We start from the raw sequence: 23827 nt of genomic DNA, 5'->3' as shown, positions 1-23827 counted from the left end.
CCCCTCCCTCAGCTGTGTTTCTGTAATTCCTGTGATATCCCTATCCCATGCTCCCATCCATGTCGTGCGTTCATCTGTATAACCTGTTAGGCCCTTTACATTAAAGTAAATGCAGCTTAATTGATGTGTTTTCCCTCATTGCCTACTGTGCTCTTGCCGGGCTTGTTGATTGAAATGATTCTCTTGAAATTCTGTCCCAGCCTCAACCTTCAGACTGCAGCCTGAGACCACCCCCTCACTGTGGACAACATCCTCACCTTTCATGTCATCGACAAACCTACTAATGATTCCTTCTGCGTTCACATCCAAGTGACTAATGCCCCTAAGGAACAGCAATGGTTCCTGCACAGATCCCTGTGATACACCCGCTGGGCAAAGGCTTTCAATCACAAAACCAACCCACACACCAATTTGGATCCAATTTGCCAACTTGCCTTGGATCCCATGGGCTCTTCCCATTTGGATGAGGCTTCCACGTGGAACCTTGTCAAAGGCCTTAATGAATTCCATGGAACCCACATCATCTGCACTGCCCTCATCGATATCTTCAATCGTAATTTCAAAGAAATTTCAGCTGATTTCATCAAACATTATCTTTCTCTTCCAAATCCGTGTTGAGTATCACTAATCGATCCCTGCCTTTCCAGTTATTGATTCAACCTGTCCCTTAGCATTGTTCGCAATTACCCTCTCACTGCTGTCAGACTACCTGCTCTGAATTTCCTGGCCTTTCTCTGCTACCCTTCTTGAATAAAGGAACCACATTAGTGATCCTCCAGTCATTCAGCACTTCACCCGTGGCCAGCAAAGTATTAAATATATCCACCAGGGCCCGAGCAATCTCCTCCATTTCCTCCCATAAGAGTCTGTGATACATTTCATTGGGTACTGGTGATTTCTCCACCTTTATGCCTGTGAAAATATTTAATACCTCCTCCTTATTGATCTTAACATATTCTGGAACCTCACCATCCTGACTGAAATCCCTGGCTGCAATGTTTTTGTCCTGTGTAAATAGAGATTGGTAGTATTCATTGAATACCTCACCTGCGTCCTCTGGCTCCATGCATAGATTATCCCTTTGTTTTCTCACAGGCCTCCCTCTTTCGCTGGGAATCCTCTTACTCTCACGATTCTGATAAAATACCTGTGGCTTTTCCGCAATCGTATCTGCCAAATATATTTAATGACCATTGTTTGTCCCTCATTTTCCACAATCCCCTTGCACTCTCTATACTTGTGAAGGGCTTTACCAGATTTTATTGTACTGTATTTTATTTATCAAACTCACGTTATTACTTGATCAGTATTCGCTGGACTTGCTGCCTTTACTATTCACTCTTCAAGGAGCACACTGGCCCTGCGTTCTCACTGCATCACTTTAAAATACTCCACTTTCCTAACGTGGACCCAACTGCAGGGAGTTCCTCCCAGTCTCTGTTTGCCAGATCCTCTCTGATGATAGCAATACTGATAGGAGACTCAGATGTGAGGATGACAGACAGGAGACTGTGTGGCTGCAGAGGAGAACCCAGGATGATGTGCTGCCTCCTGGATGCCAGGGTCAAGGATGTCTCTGAGCGGTTACTGAACATTCTGAATTGGGAGGGTGAACAGCCAGAGGTCATATTGCACATCGGTCCATATGGCAGAGGTAGGCAAAGGGATGGGGTCCTGTGAAATGAGTACAGGGAGTTAGGGGAGAAGTTAAAAAGGGAGGATATTGATATTAATGATCTCCAGATTACTCCCAGTGCCACGTGCCAGTGAGGATAGAAATAGAAAGATCAGCCGGATGGATATGTGGCTGAGAAGCTGGTGAAGCGGGCAGGGTTTTCAGTTCTTGGGCCATTGAGATCTCTTCTGGGGTAGAGGTGACCTGTACAAAGGGGATGGTTTGTACTTGAAGCAGAGGGGCACTAATATCCCAGGGAGGAAATTTTCTCGAGTTACCCAGGAGGATCTAAACTAGTTTGGCAGGGAGTTGTGACTCTGAGTAAGAGAGGGACCATCGAAAAGTCAGAGGAAAGTACATCAGCCATCAAGATCGAGGATAGCCAGGGGCATAGTCGAGGGAGGGTAAAGACTGCTAGTTTAAAGGGCATTTGTTTCAACATACTAGACCTGACTAGTAAGGCAGATGAGCTCAGAGCATGGATAGCTCTGGGAACTGGGATATTATAGCTGTAACAGAAACATGGCTGAGAGAGGGCAGGACTGGCAGCTCACTGTTCCAGGATACAGAAGCTACAGGCGTGACAGAATGACAAGTAAGTGAGGAGGGAGCTGCCCCTTTGATTAGGAAGGACATAACAACAGTGCTTAGAGACCATCAAATGAGGCCATATATTTAAAAGTTAGAAACAAAAAGGGGATGGTCTGTCTGCAGGGATGGTGTTCTAGACCCTCAAATGGCCAGTGGGTACTAGAGGAGAAAATGTGTCGTGAGTTTGCAGGTATCTATAAAAATAATAGAATAGCATTGGATGGAGATTTTAACTTCCACTGGATTGACTGGGTCACCCAGAGTGTAAAAGGCCTGTACTGGGTAGAATTTGTATAATGTGTACAAAAAAGTTTCTGAAACCAAGACGTAGACGGCTCTACGCTACTCAGGCGGGTGCAACACTGGATCTCTCCTCAGAAAACGAGGTCAGACAAGTGACTGAAGTATCAGTCGGAGAGCACATTGCGTCCAGTGACCACAACTGTCTTTGTTTTAACAGAGTTATTGAAAAAGATTAGACGGGTTGACAGATTTAGGTCTTAAACTGGAACTGGGCCAATATTGGAGCCATTCAGCAGGATCAAGCAGGGTTTGATTGGGTGAAGGTAAAAATCACACAACATCAGGCTATAGTCCAGATGGTTTACAGAGGAACCTCGATTATCTGAACGAGATGGGCGGGCACTATTTCGTTCGGATAATTGAGTGTTCAGTTAATCGATTCAATGCCTTTCCTCTGGGGCTCGGAGTTTTCAGTCCAGTCTGCTCTCTGTTCAAGTTACTAGGCAGCAGCAAGCCATGAGCAAGCCCCACACCTTGCCAAACCCCAAAAACACATCCCGCTCGCCTACAAACCCATCCAACACCGCCCCCACCCGCCCCTAAATGTCACCCCCCACCTGTCCCAAACCCACGAAAAGCTGCCCCTGCCGCCAAAACCGACGAACATCACCCTCCACTCGCCGCCTGCCCCCACTTCCTAAACACGGTCGACATCAACCTCAGCCAGTCCCCAAACCCGTCCAACACCGCCCTCCGCATACCACACCCACTGTCCAATCCATGTCCACGGCCTTGTCCCCGGCCCCCTGCCCCCATCATCCCCTTCCCCCTTCTGGGCAGCTGGAGTGGACACCAACAGTAAGACATCTACTGCCTTTGCGGGGGTAAGTCTCCAAATAGCACACATGCACATGCACACACACGCTCAGACAGCCACACACAACCTTTTACTGCAACATCTCAAAAAGTTTCACCTCTGCCTTATACAGGACAATGTTCGAGAGAATATCTGGGGAAGGGGGGGGGTTAGGATTTATCCCTATATTTAACTCTCGGCTAAGTGTGGGGAGGGGGAGAGGGTGAGAGGTCAGTCATTTGGAGATGGTCCCTGGGCTCGATGTCCAGGACTGTTCTCAGCAGCAATTCAGTCACCCGAGATCGGTTTTAATCAGTGTAAACAAAAACAAAACACAATCAGGGTTGAAACGGCTCTTTGATGTAATGTTTCTATTGGGACCTCAAGATCTCGTTTGAATAGTCTGATATTGAGTTAATTGATATTTGGATAGTCGAGGTCCCTTTATATTTGAAAGCGCTAGATTTAGAAGCTCTGGTGGTTATTGTAAAAAGATAAAAGACTTAATCTAAGCTTGTTTAATATTTCATTCCATGACACTGCATTCCTGTTTCTATAAATTTGGTGCCTTAGGATTGTGCTCCACATCCACCAGTTGAAGAAGCAGTGCTTCGAAAGCTAGTGCTTGCAAATAAACCTGCTGGACTATAACCCGTGTTGTGTGATTATTAACTTTGCCCACCCCGGTTCAACACTGGCACGTCCAAATCATGACTAAAATCGATTGGGTCGGTCTGTTGGAATGAAAAGGAATGACTGGCAAATGGGAGGCTTTTAAACGTGTGATCTCAAGGATCCAGTATGTCCCTGTTAGGGTGAAGGGAAAAGCTAGCAGGTTTAGGAATCCCTGGCCCATGAGAGGTGTCGTCACACTGTTCAGGAAAATTAGGAAGGCACACATTGTCTTTAATGTTCCCGTATCTATGTAACCTCTGACAGTCCTAAAGACATGATCAATCTGGGGAGACCCAAAAGGCCTCTCAGGTCCCTGCAGCACTCCCAACCAGTAGATCCCACCCCAAATCATATGGCTTTCAGTTCCTCTCAGACTCACTATCTGTGTAACATCCTCCCATCACTAGTACCCCACTATTAATGTCATCTCCTCCAGTCTCTCCATCCACTACTCATCTCCATAACCTTCTCCAGCACTTACACCTCTATCTGTGTAAACGTCACCCTCCCCTACAACCCTTCCCACTTTGACCATTCTGGAGGAGGTTACTAATGCTCCCTTATCTGTGAAATTGTATCCAACCAAAATGACTGCCCTTCTGGAAAATCTGTCAGACTCCACACCATCTGTATCTAACTAACCTGCAGAACCTAAACCTTCCTGTATCTATAAACATCATCCATGACTACCCTCCATATCTCTGTTTGGTCCTCCAGTCTATACAACCCACTTTCTCTCTAAACTTCTCCATTCACCTAAAACACTCCTGTCTGTGTAAACCACTCCATCCTACCAACATCCATATCTGTGTAAACTGTTCCATCCCTCCCAACCTCCACAGCTCCATGAACTCCTGCAGGCCCAACAGCCCTCCACATTTCTGTAACACCCTCGTCGTTCTATGGTCCTCCCTTCCTGTGAAACCACCCCAGTCCCCACAGCCCTCCTAGCCTGGGTCGTCTGTTCCAGATCAGATCATTGGTGTTTCTGTTACCTGTGCACTCCGAACAAACCTTCCTAATTGTATCTATTCACTCAGATCCCATCCTCTCCAGCCTCCCGAAACACTTTCCTGCCATTGTGACCCTCCCTATTTAGGACACAACAGTACAGCTCAGTACAGGCCCTTCGGCCCTTGATAATGTGCCAATCTTTTATCCTATTCTAAGGTCAAACTAACCTGCAGACCATTCAAAGAAGAAAAGAACAAAGAAAATTCCTACACAGGAACAGGCCCTTCGACCTTCCACGCCTGTGCTGATCCAGATCCTCTGTCTAAACCTGCTGCCTATTTTCTAAGGATCTGTATCCTTTTGCTTCCTGCCCATTCATGCATCTGCCTAGATACATCTTAAATGACATCATCGTTCCTGCCTCTACCACCTCCGCTGGCAACGCGTTCCAGGCCCCATCACCCGCTGCATAAAGACCGTTCCACGTATGTCTGTCCTAAATCTTTCCCCTCTCACTTTGAGATTGTGACCCCCAATAAGTGCATTCCACACTCTGAGGAAAAAAGCTTCTTGCTATCCACCATGTCTACACATCTCATGAGTTTGTAGACATCAATCAGGTTCCCAGTCAACCTTTGTGTTTCCAATAAAATATATTCAACCTCTCTTTATAGCTAGCCCCTTCCATGCCAGACAACCTCTGCACTCTCCCCACAGCATCCACATCCTTTTGGTAATGTGGTGATCAGTATTGTATGTAACATTCCAAATGTGGCCGAACCAAAATCCAATACAACTGTAACATGACCTGCCAACTTTTTTACTCTATAGCCCGTCCAATGAAGAAAATCATGCTGTTTGCCGCCTTAACCACTTTACTGACCTGCGTTGTCACCTTCAAGGAACAATGGACCTGAATACCCAGGTCTCTCTGTACATCAATTTTCCCCAGGACTTTTCCATTTCTGTATAGTTCACTTTTGAATTGGATCTTGCGAAATGCATCCCCTCGCATTTGCCTCGGTTGAACTCCCCATCTGCCATTTCTCTGCCCATCTCTCCAATCGATCTATATACACCGCTGTGTTCTCTGACTGTCCCCATCACTACCTGCTACTCCACTAACCTTAGTGTTATCTGCAAACTTGCTAATCAGGCAACTGATACCTTCCTCCAAATCATTTATGTATATCACAAACAGCAGTGGACCCAGCACGGATCCCCGTGGAACACCACAGGGCACAGGTCTCCATTTTGAGAAATTCATTTTACTGTAATCGATGTGCATTTCCAAAAGTTAATTAAATGTCCCTAATGTCACTCTCTCTGCCACCAACGCTGGCAGTGCATTCCACATACCCACCACCCTCTGTGTAACACCCTCTGATATCTCCCATAAACCTTCCTCCAAGTACCTTAAAATTATGCCCCATCTTTATAGCCATTTTCACAATGGGAAAATTCTCGGGCCATCCACTCTGTGTATGCCTCTCATCATCTCGTACGTCTCTTATCATCTCGTACACCTCGATCAAGACAGCTCACATCCTTTTTCATTCCAATGAGAAAAACCCTAGCTTCCCCAACATTTTTTCATTAGGCCTGCCCTCCAATCCAGAAAACATCCTTACAAATCTCTGCACCCTCTTCAAAGCTTCCATATCTTTCCTATAATGAGGCGACCGGAACATAACACAATATTCCAAGTGTGGACTAACTAGGGCTGTATGGAGCTGCAGCATAACCTCACAGGTCTTAAACTCAATCCCTTGGCTAATGAAAGCTAACACATCACACGCCTTCGTACCATCCCTATCAACTTGGCTGGCATCTTTGAAGGATCTATGGACGTGGACCCCAAGGTTCTTCTGTTTCTCCAAACTACGAAGAATCCTGCCTTTAACCCAGTAGAGGTTTTCAGCAGAATCATTCAATCTTAAACCCTCCCTATTTTGGTATCTTCCTCCAGTCCCCTAAAACTCATAAACTGTGAAACGTCTTCCCGCCCCTACAATCCTCCTAAGCTCCGTAAGCTCCTTTATTGACATGAACGCTCAAAACTACCAAAGCCAATTTTAGCCACTTTAATATTACTAATAACTGCAAAATCCTCCAATCCTGATATTCCTCCCTAACTCTGTAAGCCCCACCATCATCTAGTACCCTTCTGTGGAACATTGCAGAGGAAGAAAGAGTTGTAGAGTCCGGGTCATGTTACGGAGGTAGGAAGAGCTGCAGAACCTGGAGGATGGTACAAATGTAGGAAGGGACGGAGATCCTGCAGGAGGTTAGAGGGAGCGGGATTCATATAACATGCAGGATGGAACCGTGACTGCAATGTGGAACCTGAAGGATATTTTAGTCTGAATGATTCATTTCTTTTTTTTATTAGACTATTGGGCCGATCTTGATGACCTAGTTTTGCTGATGTTTACCAGAATTGGCTGTGCACAGCTTCAGATTCCCAGGCTGGGAAATGTGAGTTCAGATGTGAATATATTTGCCTGACACTGACCTGGTGCTGCTCTAGTAGAAGGTACTCTACGTGTATCTGGTAACCTCCAGATCGACAGGACTGACCAGAGCTCACCTCATCAAAGCCTTCGTTTAGAATGTTCTATTTTATTATTATTATTTTCAAGTGTCAGTTTCGTGAGATGCAGGAATTGGGGTGATTCAATTTTAAGAGATTGAAACCTTTATCATTGGAGATTGGGAGGCCTTCAAAAATGAGATATCGGCTTTCCAGAGACAGTACATAGTATTCCTGTTAGTGTGGAAGGAAATGCTGGTGGGTGTAGGGTATGCTGGATGACGAGAGAATGAAGATTTTGGTTAAGAAAAAGAAGGAAACATTTGTCAGGTATAGACACGAGAAATCACGTGAATTCTCAGAATATAAAGGCAGGAGGAGTATACTTAATGGGAAATCAGTAGGGTAAAAAGGGGACGTGAGATAGCTTTGACAAATGGTGCTCAGGAGAATCCAAAGGGTTTTTATAAATACATAAACGACAAGAGGGTAACTAGGGAGAAAATAGGGCCCCTCAAAGATCAGCAAGGCAGCCTTTGTGTGCAGCCGGAGGAGATGGTGGCGATACTATATAAGTATTTTGATTCAGTGTTTACTGTGGCGAAGAAAATGGAGGATACAGAATGTGGGGAAGTAGATGGTGACGTCTTGAAAAGCGTCCATATCGAAAAGGAGGAGGTGCCGGATGTCTTGAAACGCATAAAAGCGCATAAATCCCCAGGCTCTGAGCAGGTGTACCTTGGAATCTGTGGGAAGCTAGGAAAGTTACTGATGGGCCCTTTGCTGATAAATTTGTATCATTGATTATCACAGGTGAGGTGCTGAAAGACTGGAGGTTGGCTAACGTGGTGCCACCATTTAAGAAAGGTGGTAAGGGAAAGCTAGGGAACTACAGACTAGTGAGCCTGACATCAGTAGTGGATAAATTGTTGAAGGGAATCCTACGAGATAGGATTTACATGTATTTAGAAAGGCAAGGAGTGACTAGGGATAGTCAGCATGGCTTTGTGTGTGGGAAATCATGTCTCAAGCAATTGATTGCTCCTTTTGAAGAAGTAACAAAAAGGATTGATGAGGGCCAATCATTAGATGTGATTTCTCTCGACTTCAGTGAGGTGCTTGAAATAGTTCCTCATGGGAGATTGTTTAGCAAGGTTAGATCTCATGGAATACAGGGAGAACTGGCTGTTTGGATACAGAATTGGCTCGAAGGTAGAAGACAGAGGGTGGTGGCGGAGGGCTGCGTTTGTGGGCAGCATGGTGGCACAGTGGTTAGCACTGTTGCCTCACAGCACCAGAGACCCGGGTTCAATTCCCGCCTCAGGCGATTGACTGTGTGGAGTTTGCACGTTCTCCCCGTGTCTGCGTCGGTTTCCCCCTGGTGCTCCGGTTTCCTCCCACAGTCCAAAGATGTGCAGGTCAGGTGAGTTGACCATGCTAAATTGCCCATAGTGTTAGGTTAGGGGTATGGGTGGGTTTCGCTTCGGCGGGTCGGTGTGGACTTGTTGGGCCGAAGGGCCTGTTTCCACACTGTAATGTAATGTAATCTAATCTAATCACACTGGAGGATGATGGTGTGCCACAAAGATCGGTGCTTGTATCACTATGTGTTGTCATGATATTAATGATTTTGACATGAACATAGGAGGTACAGTTAACAAGTTTGCAGATGACGCCAAAATTTGAGATATAGTGGGTAGTGAAGAAGGTTACCTCAGATTACAACGGGATCTGGATCAGATATGCAAATGGGCTGAGAAGTGACAGATGGAGTTTAATTTCGATAAATGTGAGGTGCTGCATTTTGGGAAAGCACATCTGAGCAGGACTTGTACACTTAATGTGAAGGTCCTCGGGAATGTTGCTGAAAAAAGAGATCTTGGAGTTCATAACTCCTTGAAAGTAGAGTCGCAGGTAAGCGGATAGTGAAGACGGTGTTTGGTATGCTTTCCTCTATTGGTCATAGCATTGATTATAGGAGATTGGGGGTCATATTACAGCTGTACAGCACACTGGTTAGGACACTTTTGGAATATTGCGTGCATTTTTGGTCTTTTTCCTATTGGAAGGATGTTGTGAAACTTGAAAGTGTTTAGAAAGGTTTTACTAGGATGTTGCCAGGGTTGGAGGATTTGAGCTATCGGGAGAGGCTGAAGTGACTGGGACTGTTTTCCCTGGAGCGTCAGAGGCTATGGGGTGACATTCTTGAGGTTTATAAAATCATGAGGGGCATGGATAGGATAAACAGACAAGGTCTTTTCCCTGGGGTGGTGGAGATCAGAGCTGGAGGGCATAGGTTTAGGGTGAGAGATGAAAGATTTAAAAGGGACCTTAGGGGCAACGTTTTCACGCAGAGTGTGGTGTATGTATGGAATGTACTGCCAGAGGAAGTGGTGGAGGCTGGTACAATTGCAGAATTCAGAAGGCATCTGGATTGGTATATGGATAAAAAGGGTTTAGTGGGATATGGGCCAAGTGCTGGTAGATGGGACGAGATTACGATAGGATATCTGGGTGGCGTGGACAAATTGGACCGAAGGGTATGTTTATGTGCTGTACCTCTCTAGGACTCTCTGGGTCTAAATGTTTTCCACTGTTCATTTACAGACTGACATTTTGTTTACCTTGGTCAGTTCTCTTTCAAAATCATGTAATTGGTTTTGTTACTGATGCTCGGGTGTGCTTTATGGTCACTTTAAAATGTCATAATCTCTTTGAATTCCGGTGTAATTTTTTGGAGGATCTCGGTGTGATATTACTCATTCACTCAGCTTCATCACCCAACGGTCGATCTGAGATAGTTACATCCTAGCTATTTGCACAATGTGTTATTCAAAGAAACACTGACAAAAACATTCAAGGAGGATCTTGGAAAATATCACTCTTGCCAATGTGTCTGTCCCAGATTATACAAAGATTGAAGTCTCCAAAATTTATCTCACCACCTTTGCTACAAATTCTAATGAATTCCTGTTTAATGCAGGGATGAGCAATGAAATACTACAAGGCAGCATAAAAACTGTTCTCCTGCTTATGTTTTTGACACATAGCACCCAGAATTTACATTCAGGCTGATTCAGCTGCATACTCTGTGGCCAAATGCTTTCTCTGTAATCCCTTTGTTATCCATTAGTGTCAGGGTTCCCATCTTGCTTTTCCATTCTGCCTGAGATCCTGTAAGGTTGTTTACTGTTGAATATTTATGTTCCACCTTTTGTTCAACCTGTAACCACGTCTATCTGGTGACGAGGTCTCATTTTCTCTGTGTCACAAGTCTATTACCTTATTATAGATACTTTGCCCATTCCAAAAAAAAATGATAATTTCCTCTTTCCCACAATGTCCTGTCACAAACTGATTCATTGATGTACAGTTTTTGTTAAACTCTGTCCCTTCCTGTTTCTTTCTGCTTGTCTTCAGCCACATTCCCATGCTGTTCCGAGGCTTCACATTTTCCCTTTGGATTTGGAAAGCTCCTTTCACCTGTACCCTCTCTCTGCACCCTCCATGTCAGTTTAAAGCCTGTCCATAAACCTACCGACATGACTGGCCAGGACACTGGTGCCAGCAGTGTTAGTTTTAATTCACTCGTGAGATATTGCTGTCTCTGGCTGGCCAGCATCGCATGCCCACTCTGACCAGCCTTAGAGCTGAGTGGCTTGCCAGACCATTACAGAGGGCATTTGAGAGTCAATCCCATTGCTCTGGGTCTGGATTCATATGTAGTCTAGACTGGCAGCCGATAGCAGATTTCCTTACTTAAAGGGTATTAAGTAGTCAGATGGGTATCCCTGCTACCGGCATTAAATTCTGGATGAACAGTCTAGTGAGAGTCACACGAGGCCATTGCCTGGCCCACTGATAGCTCCCTCATCCCTGAGTACTGATCCCAGTGCACCTTCTTCCTGACCGTGATTTGATCCTGATAACTTCCTGCACCCTGGTGATATCACACAGTCTCTCTCCATGTGATATGTGTCACTGTGAGGGTTTAATTGATGCCGGTGACTGCACCTTTTGCAGCTACTCCAGATCCTGAACCAACAGAATTCTCCACTCCAGGGAGATGCAGCAGCACAGACCAGGGATGGAGACTGGGATTTTCCAGGTCTCTGTGGGACTTGGTGCCATTGTCCATGTGTAACCCTCACTGCATCAGTCTGATTTCCCATTCTGTTCATTTCTCTGTCTCCTGTAGGTACTCAGGATGCTCCTGACTCAGCAGAATTCCCAATTCCTGTTTCGTCCATCACCACACTGAAGACAGTTGGTCAGCCAGAGAGATGGAGAGTGAGATCTGGAGCCTTCAGTAAATCCTGCAGTGAGGTAAGATCACTCACAGTGAACAGAGCAGAGTGTATTTAATACATCGAACTTTGGTCCAGAAGACATGACACAGATACAGTGTTGAAGCACGAACACAGAGCATGATGGTCCCAGGCTCAATCCCCACCCTCTTGTTTACTTTCATCTCTGCTGTACTGAGCCTACCTGTGTCAGTATAAGAAGTTGACAGTTATCAATCCAGGCCTGTGCTGTCTTAGTGAGGATCAGTACAACCGAGGGGAAAGCAGGTCTCCCTCAAGGAGATGGTATTGAACCCTGGGATCTTTCTGTTCTATATTCACACATTGTCTCTTGTCGTGTGATAGAGTCATACAGGAAGGAAACATGCCTTTCGGTCCAACTCATTTGTGCCAGTGTCTGGAATACTTGTAATTCCCAGAAAATTTCCTGCTTCTGTAACCTCCACACCCCCCCCCCCCATATTCCCGCGGTATATTTGAAACCTACTCCGATGCTGACGACTCTCCCTGTGTGTAAATTGCTCCAGTGTTGATAACATGCCCAATCTCAATAATCTCATCCTGCACTCAGTACAATAATTCCTATTTCTGTAGTCTTGCACAATACCTACGTGCCCCCGGTTCTGTGCACTCCTCCAGCCTGGACCAAAATACCCTCCTGTGTACCTTCCTCAAGCCCCAAGAGAACATAATATCACTGTAACCTTCTGCAGGCCCTATAACACTCCTGCCGACTGGCCTATAGCACCACATGATCTCAGTAACCTGCTCCCAACCTTACTGAGTACCTTATCTGCATAAACACCTCCAGACACTTTTCAAGCCACAACAACACTGCACATCTCTGTTTGCTCCTCCACTCCGTATAGTCCTCCCAGCACCTCAAACATTGTCTCTGTGTAAATCTGCAATTTGGGGCAGCACGGTGGCTCAGTGGTGAGTAATACTGCCTCACAGCGCCAGGGACCCAGGTTCGATTCCAGCGTTGAGTGACTGTCTGTGTGGAGTTTGCACATTGTCCCCGTGTCTGTGTGGCTTTCCTCTGACACTCCAAAGATGTGCAGGTCAGGTGAATTGGCTATTCTAAGTTGCCCATAGTGTTAGGTGCATTGTCAGAGAGAAGTGGGTCTGGGTGGGTTACTCTTTGGTGGGTCGGTGTGGACTTGTTGGGCCGAAGTACCTGTTCCCATGCTGTAGGGTTTCTAATATAAACTCTCCCTCTGCGTTCCATATTATAGTCCCTAAATATATCCCTCTATCCATAAACAGCCCCAAACCCTTCAAACCTCCAAGTCTGTGTGAACTCCCACAGCTCCAACATCCCTCCTTCACTGTGTTACCCTTTTCAGTCCTGAAACACTCTGAAAATGTGAACATCCTACAATCCTCCCTATCTGCGTAATCCTCTCATGTCCCTGTAACACCCCCGATCTGTGGAACCAACTCCAATGCTTGTGACTCTCCCGATCAGTTTCTACAAGACTGGCTATCTATGTAACATCCTCCTGTCGCTATCACCCGCCCTGTCAATGTAAGCTCCTCCAGTCTCCCCATCAATCTAATCATCTCCATAACCTTCTTCAGCTCTTACACCCCTATCTGTGTAAACGTTACATTCCCCTTCAACTATCCCTAAAGCAGAAACCTCCTCCAGTGTCTGCAATACTCCTTATCTGTGTTAGTCTCTCCAGGTTCTATTGCTGTTCCTGTCTCTGTAAGCTCTGACAGATTGTCCAGCTTTCCGGTCCATATAATTTCCAGAACCTCAGCATCTGACATCAACAAATGAATCCATTAACTACAGCCTTCCATATCTCTGTTCGTCCCTCAATTCCATCAAACTTCATAGTCTCTGTAAATAGCACCATTCCATAAAATACTCCCTGTCTGCGTAAGCTACCCCAATCCTATACTGAGAAGCCTCACTGTCCTTTTGATCACCTGTGGTCCCTTCAGATCTCCCTGTATCTTCCCTGACTCCAATGAATACAGCTCATCTCATGGTATAACTCCTCTAACTCATATGTTACTCCTCATCTCTGTGATATTCTTCAGTTACTGCAATTCTAATTCTTTATCTCCAGAGCTTCCAATCCTCCTGATCAATGTAAGGTTATTGATCTCCTACAGCATGTTTAACACCTCTAGCAGCCTCCAACTCCTCAATGCATCCTGTTGCTGTAACCTTCTCAAATGCTACAGCTCACTGTCTTTGTAATATCTTCAGTATCTGCAACCCTGTTGATTTTTGTCACCTCCTCCAGAACAGCACTCCACATCTCTGTGTAACTGATGAGAATGCTGTAAACCTGCCTTCACAGTCCTCAGTATCTCTCTGAACTCCTGCAACCCTACAACCCTCAGTATCTCTGGTTCCTCCAATCCCTATAATTCTCCCTGGCTGTGTGAACTGATCCAGCCCCTTCCACCCTCCCTTTCCCACTCACTCCTGCAGCTCCAACTACTGTCCATTTCAGTGTAATTCCTGGCACCAACAATCCTCCCGGTCTCTATAAACTCCTGCAGCTCCAACTACCACCCCAATCTGTGTAATCTCTAGTCCGTCCAAACCTCCCTTTCTGTAGCTCCAAATACCACCAAATCTGTCTAATCTTCAGTGCCTCCAACCGTCCCTTTCTCTAAAATATTCTATAGTTCCAACTACCACCAATATCTGTGTAATCTTCAGTCCCGACAACCCTCCCAGTCTCTGTATCTCCTGAATCTCCAACGACCACCCCTATCTGAGTAATCTCTAGTCCCTATACTCCTCCTGATCTCTGTAACTCCTTCAGGACTGATAACCCTGTAACTCTCCTTGACATCTTTCAGCCCGACAACCGATCAGAAATCTAATCACCAACAGTGATCTCAAACCACCCGAGCTCTGTAACATTCTCCAGTCTCTACAACCCAGCTTTTCTCTGTTAGTTTCTCTGGTAACTGTATTCCCTTTTATCTCCAGTTACAGATCCTTGCTCAGGGAAACAATGTCTCAGTACTGAATCTGTAAGAACACACGAATCTTCGTTGTATCAATAAATTTGCCTCATTTTCTAAAATTTAATGACTGCAAGTTCAACCTTCTCCATCTCTTCTTATCAATATCCCTCCATTTTGAAGATCAGCCTGGTGAACCTTCTCTGGGCTTCCTCCAATGCAAGGACATTTTTCCTCCAGATAGGGGACCAAATCTGTTCACTGTATTCTCACTGTGGGCTGACAGGAGTCCTCTATAGTTGTTACAAGCCTTCCCTATTTTTATTCTCCATTCCCTTTGGAATCAATGCCAGCATTCCATTTGCCTTCTCTTTGTCCTGCTTGCCCTGTATACCACCTTTCTGAGATTTATACACAAGGATTCCCAAGTTACTCTGTGATGTAGCTTTCTGCAGTTGATCTGAAACCAAGAAGTGACATCAATAATCAGGAAGGTGCTGGAATGTATGGTAAACAATATGCCAGAAATGCGAACTGCACAGTTAGAAACCTATGGAAAAAGCGCAGTCCATACGACCATCATTTATAGGAGTAGAATTAGGCCATTCGGTCCATCGGGTCTATTTCACTATTCGATTATGGTTGAATTGTTTCTCAACCTCGTTCTCTCACTCACTCCCTGTAACCCTTGATCTCCTTACTCATCAAAAACCTAGCTATCTCTGAATCACTTAGCACCCACAGCCCCATGAGGTAGTGAGTTCCACAGATCCATCACCCTCTGGCTGAATAAAATCCTCCACATCTCTATTCAAAAGGGTCGTCCCTTCACTCTGAAGCTGTTCCCTTGGCCCCTAGTCTCTCCTGCTCATGGAAACATCTTGCCCTCGTCCACACCATCTAGGCCCCTCAGTATTCTGTAAGTTTGAATGAGATTCTGCCGCTGCCTATGAAACTTCATCAAGTGCAGACCCAGAGACTTCACCTGCTCCGCATATGACACAAATTTCATCCCTGGGATTGTTTTTGGAAACCCATTTCTCGTACCCATTCACTTCCTTTGTCCAGACTCTTAATGTATAACGCGTGGAGTGTAGTCCCAACACTGACCCCTGCGGAGCTCCCCTCATCACCAGTTCCCATCGTGAAAAAGACCCCTTTCTTCACACTCTCTGGCTTGTGCCAATCAAAGAAATCCTCTACCCATGCTAAGCATGTTGTTCTGAAATGGAAATTTCATTTCACACACACTGCTGGATTTATTTTTCAGTCTGGCTATAAACAGCAGAGTTTCACCATTACCTTCCCATCTGTAATTCCCTGGAGAAGGTGGTGGTGAGCTGCCTTCCTGACCCATTGCAGTCCTTTGGGTGTAGGGACAGACACAGTGCTGGGAGGATGGTGCGTGTCTTGGAGGGCACCTTGGAAATGCTGGTGTTCCCGTGTACCTGGAGCTCCTGTCCTTCCAGGGTATAGTGGTTCCAGGTTTATGAAGGGCTGTTGAAAGACCCTGCCTGAGTGACCTCTATTCGAAAGGGTCTGAAGAAGGGCTTATGCCCGAAACGTCGATTCTCCTGTTCCCTGGATGCTGCCTGACCTGCTGCGCTTTTCCAGCAACACATTTTCAGCTCTGACCTCAGTGCTAATTGTAGATCTTTTATTCCTTCATTCATTAATGAACACGAGCTTTGTTGACTGACCCAGCATTTATTGTTGAGTTTGAGTTGTCCCTGAGAAGGTGATGGTGAGCTGCCTTCCTGAGCCACTGCTGTTGTTATCTGTGTACCCTCCAGCAGGCACTACAACACTCCTCATGTCTGTAACTGCATACAGATAATGCAGCTCTCCCTTTCATATCTGACATCCTCCCCGCCATATACATCTGACAGTTCCTCACAATATCTCACCTCCTCCATTCCCATCTGTGCTAGAGATCACTAAAATTTCTTTATTCTTGTTTAAACTTCTGATCACCAAAAATCTCTCCCTTTTTAAAATTGTAACTCCTTCAGTTTCTGTTACTCTCCATCTAACTGTAATCAATGACAGCACAGGTTCCCTTCCTAAATGTCTATAATTATAATGGTTGTATGTGTTAAATTGGCGCTTTTCTTCCTCCTTATACATCTCAGGACTTCCAGCCCCTACAATTCCACTATTTGGAATGCCCCCATTCTCTGCATCTCCTCATGTTCTGAGGGTCCTTGAAAACCACCAGTGCCCCAAAGGTTTATGTTCCCCCCAGTTACTGCAAGTCTTCTCACTCTGTCACATGCAAGTCTGTCACATCCAAGTCTCCATCCAAGTCTCTAGGACCAGACAACATTTGCTGGATGTCAATTTCCTTTTATTGAAGTCTACACATCACCGTAACCAGTTCAGAAAAAGCTCCGTCATGAACACGCCACCATCTCTCTATTTCCTTTGCCTTTTTCAGTGTCTGAAACTCTCGCAGTATCTTCCACTCAGCTTCTTTAGTTGCTGCAGGTCTGCCTAGCTCCCCAGATAACTTGTTCCATCCCATATAGCTCGCTCAATCACTGTAAAACCCTCTGCTCTGTCTAATCCTCCTCTTTCCCACTGTCTTCCAGGCACAACAGCGATCCTGTAAGAGAGCAGAGCAGAATGCGATGTTATAAATCTCAGCTGAGGCTTGAGGCCTACCATTACCTGGGAGTCACAAAGGGAGAGAACCTGAGAGAGATCAGCACAGAGCGGGTGAATATAAATCAGCAGCGAGGATCGAGGCCGGCTGGGACTTGGAGTTAGAGAAGCAGCAAAGCAGGAGGCTCGAAATCAGCACCGAGTCACAGAGGAAGTGACCATGTGAGGGAGCAACTTGGAGCAGGAGCATGAGGCTAACATACCTGGGAGTTACAGAGGCAGCAACGTGGGAGGATATAAATCAGCACTGAGGATCAAGGCCTTACCGTGCCTAGGAGTCACAGAGATGGTGACCTTGTGACGGAGCGGAATGGAGGTGGAGCTGGAGTATTACACGTACCTGGGAGTCACAGAGGCGGTGACCCTGTGAGGGAGCAGAGTGCAGTGGGAGCCGGAGGATTACATGTACCTGGGAGTCACAGAGACGGTGACGCTGTGAGGGAGCAGAGTGCAGTGGGAGCCGGAGTACTACATGCACCTGGGAGTTACAGAGACGGTGACGCTGTGAGGGAGCAGAGTGGAATACAAGCTGGAGTACGACATGCACCTGGGAGTTACAGAGACGGTGACGCTGTGAGGGAGCAGAGTGGAGTACAAGCTGGAGTACGACATGCACCTGGAAGTTACAGAGACGGTGACGCTGTGAGGGAGCAGAGTGGAGTACAAGCTGGAGTACGACATGCACCTGGGAGTTACAGAGACGGTGACGCTGTGAGGGAGCAGAGTGGAGTACAAGCTGGAGTACTACATGCACCTGGGAGTTACAGAGACGGTGACGCTGTGAGGGAGCAGAGTGGAATTGGAGCTGGAGGAGGACATGTACCTGGAAGTTACAGAGACGGTGACCCTGTGAGGGAGCAGAGTGCAGTTGGAGCTGGAGGAGGACATGTACCTGGGAGTCACCGAGATGGTGACCCTGTGAGGGAGCAGAGTGCAGTGGGAGCTGGAGGATTACACGTACCTGGGAGTCACCGAGATGGTGACCCTGTGAGGGAGCAGAGTGCAGTGGGAGCTGGAAGATTACACACACCTGGGAGTCACAGAGATAACTTTCTGCTGCTGGGACCTACCTGCACTGAGTTTGAAAGAAATGCAAGAGCCATCACAGGAAAGGCTGTAAAGTCACTGGTTGATAAATACACTGTTATTAGTGACTGTCAGTTAATTGTTGTAAGTCAGCAAATTTATTTTTTCAACTTCTGAAATAAGGGTTGAAAACAGAAATAAGAGGGACAAGTGAAATTGTGAGCCAATATAATAAATTACCCTCAGTAAGCCACAGGTGAATAACGGCCTTAACATTCGGGAAATAGCAATATGGTTAACTTCATTCTAAGTAATTAATTAAGTTACTCCAGACATGTTGTATTTTAAGACATGGTTAGACATACCTATCAGATGGAAAATGTGTTCTGTTACATTGGGAAGTCATAGCCCCCTGCTTGTGTCCTAGATGGACACTGCGTCATGGAGCTCAGACAGTGACTAGAGACCCTATGGGAGATCTGTGGTGCTGAGAGTTAGGTGGATAACACACACGCAGAGCAGATCACCCTGCAGACATGACGGCCTGGAAGAAGGAAGAATCTGGGGAACTAAGCAATCGGACAGAAACAGTCAGGGAATACAAGAATATCCTGGTGTCTCCCTCCCAATTCAGATTCCCAGTTTGGAAGCTGATGAAGGTATTGGCTGCTCAGAGGAGTGAAGTCAGAGCCATGTCTGTGGCCCCACAAGCAGCCTGACTGTACAGGAATGGAGGGAGAAGGAAGGAGAAGCAATAGGCACAGGGGAGTCAGGAAAGTGAAGAAGGTGTCAGTGTTTCTGTAATTCCAGGATAGTGGGGTTAAGAATGCCACGGTGGCTGCAGGACATTCGTCTGGAGGGCAATGAGCAGTCAAAGGTCATGTCCCTGTTGGTAGGAATGACCTGGGTAGAAAGGGTGAAGTGGTCTGGGAGTCAGAATTTAGGGAGCTAGGTGGATGGTTAGCAAGCCAGTCCGCAAATGTAGCAATCCCTGGAATACTCCCATTGCCGTGTCCAAGTGAGAACAGGACTCAGAGTTTTAGGTAGATGAGAGTGTGACTGGAACGATCGTGCTGCAGGAAGGGCTTCAGATTCCTGGGACTGGTTCTGGAGAAGGCAGCAACTGTACAAGCTGGATGGGCTAACATGACAGAGCTGGGACTGAATCCCTTACGGGTTATGTGGGAAGGATTGAAAATAACTTGGTGTGTGCTTTGGATCCAAAAAGGAATAGTAGAGGAGACTACCAGGATTCTCAAAATAATGGGAGATGCAGTTGGTACTAATTTACAACAACAAGTCTATCAGTGGAAGATGGAGTAAGAACGAAAGCCTTAATCTGAGGTACTCTGCATGGACGTGAATACTCGGAATGTGCGGAGTTCCAGATGCAGATTGTGGAAATCTGATGGACGGATCACCGAGAGCTGGCTCAAGGAATGGTAGGACTGGGTGTTAAATATTGCTGGGTATAAGGGATTCTGAAATGATAAAAGGAAAGGGAAAGGATGAAGGTAGAAGTATTGGTTTGATTAGCGTTAGTTTAGGAGTCCAAGAGAAAGAGGATCCGTCCAAGAACAGAATGAATTTGGCTGGAGCTACAGAACAACAAGTGTACAATTATACTGTGAGATACAGTCTGTCAGCCAGGAACCATTGGAAAGGATGGAGGGATTAAATAGGCAGGTTCATTTGAGAGCGATGACAATACTACAGATCGGTAATACTGCGAAACTTAATGTTTCCAGATATAGACAGGGATACTGGTGGTGAAAGGTCACGAGGGGCAAGTGTTCCTGGGTTACATCGAGGAGAGCTGACTGCAGGAGTATGTTTCCAGCCTAAGAGGGCATGTACTGTTGGACCTGGTCCTTGGGAAAGAGGTGGGGCAAGTGGATCCAGTGTCAGTAGGGGAACGTTTTGGGGCGCAGCGATCATTTTATTGTAAAGATCAGGGTGATGGTAGAGAATGATGTGCAATAATTGAGAGTGAGAAACATTAGTTGACTGAGAGCAGCCTTCAATGGGGCAAGAAAGAAGCTGGGAACCTTTCAACAAGGCCAGTGAAATTGTAGCTTTCAATAGAGTGAACCAGGTCAGATTGAGCTGGGATTATGGAGATGTTGCTGCAGTGTGACCATGACTGAGAACTGAATAAACAAACGTTTTCCCGATTTTTACAGGTAGGTTAAATAGGCCAACACAGTGAAGTAGCATTGTGGATAAAGAATGGGATCATTATTATCGTGATTCTAATCAATTTACACACTGCTCCTCCCTGCCCTCACCGCTCATCCCTGCGTATTGATTATGTCAAACATTGGTAACCTTTGAAAATTTCAGAAAATAGCACAGTATAGAGGAGATCACTCTGTCCACTGTCTGTGTTGGTAAAGATGTGACGTTGTTTTTTAAAGCCATAGTTCTGTCTCCCCGGACAGTGTAGGACTTCAAGTGCAGATCCAGGCACGTTATTAAAATGGTTTGAGAGTTTCTGCCTCTACTCGGCTTCCATGTGTGACACCCAGATCCCGACCATACTCTGGGTGAAATAACAACTTTCCTCACCACTTCTCAAATATTTCAACAAATTACATTAAATATTCGCCGCTCGTAACTGAGCTCTTCAACAGGAACAAGGTGTTCTCTCCCTTTCTAACCAGGTTCCTGACCATATGTGCACCCCAATCAAATCTCCTGTCAGCATCCACCATTTCAATTTTTCCTCATAACTGCACTTCCACTGTCACAGGATAGCGAATCTCCTCTGTACCCCCTCCAGTCCAATTCCATCCTTCCATGTGATGGGGTGACCAGAACTGTACACAGTGCCCAAGCTGTGACTGAACTCATTGTTTATACAGTTCCTGCATAAGCTTGCTGCTTTGAAGTTCCGTATTTTGTCTGATAGAGGAAATAATGCCATTTGCTATATTAACAAGATTATTAATGTTTCCAGTTTCCTTCTGCCTACACTGACTATACTGTCATTTATTGTACATATCTCTCTATTGTTGATGTCCCCAAATGCCTTGCCTTGCACTTCACTGGGTTGTTTGCTCCATTCACCTGGATCCTATAGTTTCTGTTTTTAAACTGTCTGCCATGGAATCTCTCGTCAAATCCAAGTAAGTCACATGCAGTTACAGGTTACTGCTTCAGACCGACACAGTTAGATTAATTACACACGATCTTCCTTGAACAAATCCAGACTGACCATCCTGGAGTCCCAGGGACTTCTTCAGTGACCGTTTATCCACTGTCTCAGAATTCCAGCCGCGACCTATTCAGTCATTCCCTTGCTCCACATTAAACAAAGCTGCGGTGTTAGCCATTCTCCAGTCCTGCGGCACCATCCCTGCATCCAGTGAGGATTGGATAATGTCGGTAACTACAAGGCAGGGGATTTTCCCCGGCTCCTTTTAACAGTCTGAAACATTGTGTTTCCCCTATTTTAAGGATTTGAATCTCCTGTAAAATTCTCCGCTCCAAGTTTGTTGCTCCCAACATTTCGCACTGCATCCCTATTTTAGTTCAGACAGACAGAGGCCTAAGCCATCTAATGATTTGGTCAAGTCTCATTTTAGACGGGTTTCATGGAGGGTTTCTCTCCACAAGGTGAAGTGCAAATTCTCATAATACCATCACCAATCTGTCTCATTAACTACCTTCCCTGCCCACATGGTCTTCCTCTCATCTGACACCAAGCAGATGTTTATTTTTCCCTTTGTCATAACAACTGCCCACTGCCTGGATATCCCAGAATGCACCAGCCTTCCTGTTACAGGGGCCATCTTTAAAAAGTCATTATACTCTTGGATTGTCAATCCGAAACTTGCCTGGACATGGCAGAGGGGGTAAAACTGGGGTTTCACTTTGAGACCAAGCCGCTGAGGTTCTGGTGGATGGCACGGTGCAAGAGAGGGACATTATCTTCCTCCAGGACTGGCAAGGGAGGCCATGACACTACGCCCTGCCAGCTTGGTTGGAGGTTGATCCATGTGTCAGTGAGGTGCCAGCCTTCTTAGTGAATGCCAAGCAGTGTCGGAAGGAGGTCAGTGACCATCTCCACGTCACCATGGTAAGTGCCACCATCTGCACTTTGTGACCTCGCCCTCACTGTCTCTCTGTTACTGCACCCACCTCCCACAAAGGCTCATGTTCTCCCACTGTCACTGAATGCAGCACCTTCTCTCGGTCTGTACCAACTGTTACAAGCAATTCCACTTCCCTGGAAGGAACCACCCCACACGAGAGCAGAAACAGCCAAGAGGAATAGGGGTTCCCCAACATTCAGCTCCTCACCCCATCACAGGGGAAGGATCCTGACCCTAACAACCATGAAAGGCTGACTGACCGTGTCCAAGCTCCCGGACTGGGATCTGAGACACTTCTTGTCTCACTGCACTGGGCACCGTGACTGACTGTGGACAATGATATCAAGCTTCCTGGGTTTGTGTCTGTGCTTAACACCAAAACAATGCAGCAGGCGGGTGAGCCTGGTCGCTCTGGCTAAGGGGAAATACTGCTGAGGGCAGGGTAAGGCAAGGCAATAATTCTGTGAGGATTCAAGTCAGTTCAAAGTGAGTGTGTACAAACACCGAGTGAGCAGCCCAGAGGGACAGCCCATGAGCTGGGTGTGTGTCAATGAGCACAGTGTCCTTGCAGCAGCATTGAGTGTGTACAAACACGGAGAGAGCAGCCCAGAGGGACAGTCCATGAGCTGGGTGTGTGTCCTTGAGCACAGTGTCCTTGCAGGAGTATCGCAAGGAGAGTTGTCAGTGCACCCTGAGCTGCAGCATTGAAGTACAGAAGCGTACTGTCAGTGTGTCGGAAATGTGCTGGGATGGCATGGTGAGGCTGGCATGTGTCAGATGCCTGCATTGGTGGGTGTGGAGTACATGCAGCTTCTGTCTGTGCAGTGTCCGCCGAGATGTTGGTGTCCAAGATAGAAGGTGGTCGGAGCGAGGGGCGAGATGAAGTCACCAGTTACCATCTCGGACTTTCACGTCCAATTCTCCATATTGATTTTCTCTGCTGTGCGTGGGAGGGTATGAAGCTGCAAGTTGTTGAGAGATCCATTGAATGTGGCTGTTGATCATCAGTCATCATTCAGTCAACATCTTGCCATTCCCGCACAAATCTTGTTTTAAAGAACAGTCCAGAACAGGAACAGGCCCTTCATCCTAGCAAGCTCGCCCTGACACATGATGCCATTCTGAAGTTAAAATAAAAGTTTTTGCTCTGATACCTTCTATGTCATTCTATTCTCTACTTAGTAATACTTGTGCCAACATGCCTCTTAAACCTTGCTATATTGGCTTCTTCCCCTCTATCAGTGCATTCCAGGCACTTTCACATTC

General features: G+C 46.2%; 1 long non-coding RNA gene across 1 annotated transcript; it reads left to right on the top strand.

Moving 5' to 3' along the window:
• The first annotated feature begins 7393 nt into the window (after positions 1-7393).
• On the top strand, positions 7394-17515 carry LOC148139736 (uncharacterized). Its single transcript, XR_015753605.1, has 3 exons — positions 7394-7472; positions 11726-11853; positions 17366-17515. It is a non-coding gene; the product is annotated as an uncharacterized LOC148139736 (long non-coding RNA).
• Positions 17516-23827: the final 6312 nt, after the last annotated feature.

The sequence above is a fragment of the Chiloscyllium plagiosum genome, unplaced genomic scaffold, assembly GCF_037043375.1.
Source record: "Chiloscyllium plagiosum isolate Xiang-an unplaced genomic scaffold, Cpla_swu_hap1 HiC_scaffold_38, whole genome shotgun sequence".
Taxonomy (NCBI): domain Eukaryota; kingdom Metazoa; phylum Chordata; class Chondrichthyes; order Orectolobiformes; family Hemiscylliidae; genus Chiloscyllium; species Chiloscyllium plagiosum.
The sequence above is the reverse complement of the archived record's forward strand: the minus strand, read 5'-3'. Positions and strand labels throughout refer to the sequence as shown.